Source organism: Apium graveolens, chromosome 7, assembly GCF_009905375.1.
Source record: "Apium graveolens cultivar Ventura chromosome 7, ASM990537v1, whole genome shotgun sequence".
NCBI classification, from domain to species: Eukaryota; Viridiplantae; Streptophyta; class Magnoliopsida; order Apiales; family Apiaceae; genus Apium; species Apium graveolens.
In genome coordinates, this window is record NC_133653.1 from 30,624,760 (window position 1) to 30,631,476 (window position 6,717).

General features: G+C 44.5%; 1 non-coding gene across 1 annotated transcript; it reads left to right on the top strand.

Annotated features, from left to right (window-relative positions):
* Positions 1-6,318: 6,318 nt before the first annotated feature.
* LOC141675539 (small nucleolar RNA R71) lies at positions 6,319-6,425 on the top strand. Its single transcript, XR_012556187.1, has one exon. It is a non-coding gene; the product is annotated as a small nucleolar RNA R71 (small nucleolar RNA).
* The last annotated feature ends 292 nt before the right edge of the window (positions 6,426-6,717 follow it).

A 6,717-nucleotide genomic window follows, 5' to 3' on the forward strand; every position in this document is an offset into this window, starting at 1 on the left:
ATCAGGCGGTGGGTATGCAGAGTCCTCACCAAAAACTGGCCACTGGATATCAGCTCCAAGGCCTCGAAAAGCAGTCCCTAACGCAAGGGTGAGCTCCTGAGCAAACCTGCTCTGCGTCTCATACATGGCATCCATCCGCCGTGAAAGCCTCCTATACTGGGCATCACCCATCCCAGCACCCTCCTGAGCTCTCGAAGAACCAGCCTCACCACGCCCTGGCCTAGCCATAGTAGCACCTCGTGTTGGACGCCCTCCTGGAAGACGATAACCCAGCCCATGCTCCTCATGCTCACCACCGGTCCACTCCTGCATCCCATTCAGAGTGCCAGAATCTATCGGAGCTGCTGGCAACTGCAACTGCTCATGAGCCGGCCAGTTCACTCCCACTGCTCGACATAGCTTCGTAACCGTGGATGCATAAGGGATGTTCATATGCTTTGCTCCCCTCAAAAACTTCAGAATTCCTTGGTAGATAAACTCACCAAGGTCCATATAGTACTCATCATGCAGAATTCCCCACAACAACTGTGCTCTCTCAACTGTGACCTCATGTGCATGTGAAGAAGGCAAAATATTAGCACATATAAATGCATTCCATGCACGGGCATACCTGTTCATGGCGATCGCCGGAAAGTGACGATACTCATTATTGGCTGGACTGCGGTTCCAAACTGTGCCCGGTCGACAGAGAGTCGCACAAATCAAATCCAAGTCAAAATCCTCAGCAGTCTTTTCATTCCAGATCTCCTCCTCGGGCTTCCTCTCTCGCTGTCCAATCACACGGCGAATCGCCGCAGGATGGTAATCAACCGTCAGCCCACGGACTACAGAAAACCCATTCTTTTCAGCCTTCGCGTTCGTGTAGAACTCGCGAACAACGCTCATCGGTACTGCTTCGGGTGACTCACAAAAAGCTATCCACCCCTTCTCTGCAATCATGGGCAACAACTCACCATCCCTCCCTGATGGTAAAAACCCACTCTCCTTCAGAATCGACTTCCCCAACAGCCGAGTGTACTCCTCCTCCGCAGCTCTGTCAGTTAACCGAGGCCTTGCAGCAGTACCCCTCGATGAATCAGCAGTAGGAACTGTGCTGCTGCTGTCAATAGTGCGTGCTCTCTTGGGTGCCATTGATTCGTGAATAAAAGTGTGTAAGAACTGATTTTTGATGTTTGTGAGAGGGTTTAAGTGTTGGAAGTTTTGTGGGAGATATGTAGGATAGGTGTATGTATATATAGGGTGTGGATTAGATTAGGGTTTGGGAATTAAGGGATAAAATGATGGGATAGTGGGAACAATTCGTGGGTTTATGGGCTAAAACTGTTTTTGTGTTTTTGTTTGTTTGTTTTTTTTTCTGAACTGTAAAAAATTTTCTGGAACTCGACCCCTGCGCGGCCGCTCAGCATAGCTGCGCGGGCGCGCAGAGGGTCTCTGGAAATTTTTTTTTTCAGCCCCTGTTTTCTGATTTTTTTGTGTTTTTGGATAGGTTATTAACTTCTAAGGGTTCCTGTAACAACAATTCATGGGTTGCCTCCCACGCAGCGCTTCTTTTTCGTCATTAGCTTGACGTTTTGTACCTTTCTCAAGTAGTCAACAAAATGGCACTAACCACCTCTCGGTTTGCCATGTCCCCATAGTAGTGCTTCAACCGCTGACCGTTAACCTTGAATGCTTGGTCTGAATCATTCTCAAAAATTTCCACCGCTCCATGTGGAAACACAGTTTTGACAATAAAAGGTCCAGACCACCTTGATTTCAACTTCCCAGGAAAAAGTCGGAGCCGAGAGTTGAATAAAAGAACTTGTTGCCCTGGCACAAATAACTTAGGATGTAGCTTCCTATCGTGCCACCTCTTCACCTTTTCCTTATACATTTTGTTATTCTCGTACGCTTGAAGTCAAAATTCATCAAGTTCATTAAGCTGAAGCATTCTTTTCTTACCAGCTGCATCTAAATCCAGGTTCAATTTCTTCAATGCCCAGTAGGCCTTATGCTCAAGCTCCGCCGGTAGATGACATCCCTTACCGTACACCAACTGAAACGGTGACATCCCAAGTGGAGTTTTGTATGCTGTTCTGTAAGCCCAAACAGCTTCATCGAGCTTTAAAGACCAATCCTTCCTTGACGGACAAACAACCTTCTCTAGAATACGCTTTATCTCTCTGTTAGACACTTCCGCTTGACCATTTGTTTGCGGATGATAGGCAGTAGCTACTCGATGATTCACATTATAACGCTGCATCATAGAAGTGAACTTACGGTTGCAAAAATGCGATCCTTCATCACTTATGATTACCCGAGGTGTTCCAAACCTTGTGAAAATTTGCTTATGAAGAAAATTTAGTACTGCCTTTGCATCATTTATCGGTAAAGCTTTAACTTCGACCCATTTTGAGACATAATCGACTGCCAGCAAGATGTACTGATTATTGCAAGACGAGATAAAAGGCCCCATGAAATCAATTCCCCATACATCAAAGACCTCGACTTCAAGCATCACATTTAATGGCATCTCATCCTTCCTTGACAAATTTCCCACTCTTTGGCAACGATCACACCTTAAAACAAACTGATGAGCATCCTTGAACAAAGTAGGCCAGAAAAAACCTGCTTGCAGAATACGAGCTGCCGTCTTCTCACCTCCATAGTGTCCACCATAAACCGTGGAATGGCAGTCTCGTAATATCCCCTCCGTCTCACAGAACGGGATACATCTCCTGATGATCTGGTCAGCTCCCTGTCTAAACAAATATGGTTCATCCCACATATACCACTTTACCTCATGCAGAAACTTCTTCTTTTGAGCGGATGTCAAATTAAGAGGCATTATATTGCTGACGAGATAGTTTATAATATCTGCAAACCATGGTTCTTCCTCCTGAATTGCAAACAACTGCTCATCCGGAAAAGATTCATTGATTAACGTCCTATCTTGTGAAGTAGAATCGGGATTCTCCAACCTAGAGAGATGGCCAGCTACTTGATTCTCAGTACCTTTTCTATCTTTGATCTCTAACTCAAATTCCTGAAGTAAAAGCACCCAACGAATGAGTCTCGGCTTCGAATCCTTCTTTAAAACCAGATAGCGAATAGCTGCATGATCAGTGAATACTGTTACTTTCGTACCAAGCAGATAAGATCGAAATTTCTCAAAGCCAAAGACTATAGCCAAAAGCTCCTTCTCAGTAGTGGTGTAATTCAATTGGGCACCATTTAAAGTCTTACTCGCATAGTAGACCACATGGAAGAGATTTTTCTTGCGCTGTCCCAGAACTGTACCTACCGCATAATCACTCGCATCACACATCATCTCAAACGGTTCTGTCCAATCTGGTGCTGTAATAACTGGTGTCGTGATCAAACTCTCCTTGAGAGTCTCGAATGCTACCAAACAGTCATCATCAAATTTGAACGGCACATCTTTCTCAAGCAAATTGCACAACGGCTTAGATATCTTTGAAAAGTCCTTGATGAATCGCCGATAAAAACCCGCATGACCAAGAAAACTACGGATTCCTTTCACAGAATTAGGTGGGGGAAGATTTTCAATGACTCCCACCTTGGCCTTGTCCACCTCCAGACCCTTTCTAGAGACCTTATGCCCAAGGATAATGCCTTCACGCACCATAAAATGACATTTCTCCTAATTAAGCACCAAATTAGTTTCCACGCATCTTTTGAGTACGGCGCGCAGATTATTCAAACATTCATCATATGAGTGTCCAAAGACGGAGAAGTCATCCATGAACACTTCGACGTTATTTCCAATCATGTCAGAGAATATAGCCATCATACATCTCTGAAAAGTGGCTGGGGCGCCACATAACCCAAACAAAACTCTGCGAAAAGCAAATGTGCCAAATGGACAAGTGAAGGTAGTCTTTTCCTGATCCTCTGGTGTAATACAAATCTGATTATACCCGGAATAACCATCCAGAAGAAAAAAATACTCATGACCCGCCAATCTGTCAAGCATTTGATCAATAAATGGAAGGGGGAAGTGATCCTTCCTTGTGGCTTTTTTCAATTTTCTATAATCCATGCATACTCTCCATCCTGTAACTGTTCGAGTAGGGATGAGCTCATTCTTTTCATTTGCGACTACAGTGATACCTCCCTTCTTGGGTACACATTGTACGGGGCTCACCCACGAGCTGTCAGAAATAGGATAAATGATGCCTGCATCTAGCCATTTCAGAATTTCTTTCTTCACCACCTCCTTCATGATGGGATTCAGTCTTCGCTGCTGTTCCAAAGTTGGCTTACTACCCTCCTCTAACAGAATTTTATGCATACAATATGAAGGACTTATCCCCTTGATGTCTGCTATGGTCCATCCTATAGCCGATTTGAATTCTCTCAAAATCCTTAAGAGCTTGTCTTCCTCACTACCTGAAAGGTCAGATGAAATAATAACATGTAACGTAGATGAATCACCTAAAAAAGCATACCGCAAGTGTTCAGGTAATGGTTTGAGCTCCAAGGTAGGTGCTTCCTCTATTGATGGTTTGAGCTTCCCTTCAGCATTCTTAAGGTCAGAAGTACCAAGAGATTCAAATGGTATGTCCAGCTTTCGCTTCCATGGAGAAGCGTTCAGATATTGTAATTGCTCGTTGCTATCTTCATCATCGCTGTCAAAATCCCCCACTAAGGCCTTTTTCCAACGCATCAGACATTAGCATGTGATCGAGTTCTGAAGTAACCGCAGTATCAATCACATCCACTTTTAAGCACTCCTCATCTTCTGTAGGGAATTTCATTGCCTTGAATACATTGAAGGTCACATCCTGATCTTGGACCCGCATAGTAAGTTCTCCTTTTTGCACATCTATCAAGGTACAACCAGTAGCCAAGAAAGGCCTTCCCAAGATTATGGGAATCTTCTTATCTTCCTCAAAATCCAGAATAACAAAATCTGCTGGAAAGAAGAGCTTATCCACCTTGACGAGCACATCCTCAACTATGCCCCTTGGGTAAGTAATGGAACGGTCAGCCAATTGTAGCGACATGTATGTGGGTTTTGGATCAGGCAGATCCAGCTTTTTAAAGATCGACAACGGTATCAGATTAATGCTTGCTCTCAAATCACAAAGGCACTTGTCAAACGTTAGATTGCCAATTGTGCAAGGAATGGTGAAGCTTCCTGGATCTTTCAGTTTTGGTGGTAACTTTTGTTGCAGAACAGCGCTGCATTCTTCCGTGAGAGCAACGGTTTCAAGGTCATCCAGTTTCACCTTCCTTGAAAGAATAGTCTTCATAAACTTCGCATAACTAGGCATTTGTTCAAGAGCTTCAGCGAAAGGTATATTGATGTGAAGTTTCTTGAACACCTCCAGAAACTTCCCGAACTGTCTATCCAGCTTTTGTTGCTGCAATCTCTTAGGAAAAGGTGGTGGAGGATAGAGCTGTTTCTCCCCTGTATTAGCCTCAGGCAGAGTGTGTTCAACAGTAGTCTTCCTTGGTTCTGCCGCTTTATCCTTTTGCTTAGATTCTTCATCTCTAACTTCAGCTTCGACTTCCTTTGCCTTTTCAGCATCAGCCACTTTTCCAGACCTTAAGGTAATAGCCTTGACTTGCTCTTTAGCTTCCTTCCTGCCTGGTACTTCCGTGTCACTGGGAAGAGTGCCAGGTTGACGATTGAGCACTGCATTGGCTAATTGACCGATTTAATTTTCCAAGGTCTTGATAGAAACCACCTGACTCTTGCACAACAGCTTAAGTTCCTCAAAATCAGCACTAGTAGGTGCAGCTGCACTTCCCTGTTGAGGATATGATTGCCTTGTAGCATACTGCTGTGGTTGCTGGAATCCAGGTGGGTTAAACTGTTTACTCACTCCTTGCTGATATGGTGGCTGAATAGCATTCTGATTATTCCCCCAGCTGAAATTTGGATGATTTCTGTTATTAGGATGATAGGTCGCTGGCACAGGCTGCTGTTGTCGCTGATAATTATTCACATACTGAACAGATTCGTTGACAAGAGAACACTGATCCGTAGCATGAGAACCTGCACAAAGCTCACAAACCATAGCTATTTGATTAACTCCATACGTAGCCAGAGAATCAACCTTCATTGATAGCGCTTGGAGCTGGGCTGCAATAGCGGTGGCTGCATCAACTTCCAGAATACCTGCTACCTTGCCTGACGTCATCCTCTGAGTAGGGTTTTGATGCTCATTTGCAGCCATCGTCTCGATAAGATTATACGCCTCAGTATAGCTTTTAGCCCATAAGGCTCCTCCAGCTGCTGCATCGAGCATGGGCCGAGATTGGGCCCCCAAACCATTATAGAAACCAGTGATCACCATCCAATCCGGCATTCCATGATGTGGACATTTTCTCAACATTTCCTTGTAGCGTTCCCAAGCCTCGCACATAGATTCTGTAGGTTGCTGCGCAAACTGAGTAAGAGCACTCCTCATAGCAGCAGTCTTTGCCATTGGATAAAACTTCACCAGAAACTTTTGCGCAAGATCTTGCCACGTAGTGATGGACCCAGCTGGTTCAGAATGTAACCAGTCTTTAGCCTTATCCCTCAGTGAGAATGGGAAAAGCCTCAACTTGATAGCCTCATCAGTCACGCCATTATACTTAAAAGTGCTGCAGATCTCGACAAAATTCCTTATGTGCATGTTGGGGTCTTCAGTTGCCGCTCCTCCAAAAGAAACAGAATTCTGCACCATCTGAATAGTGCCCGGCTTGATTTCAAAGGTGTTA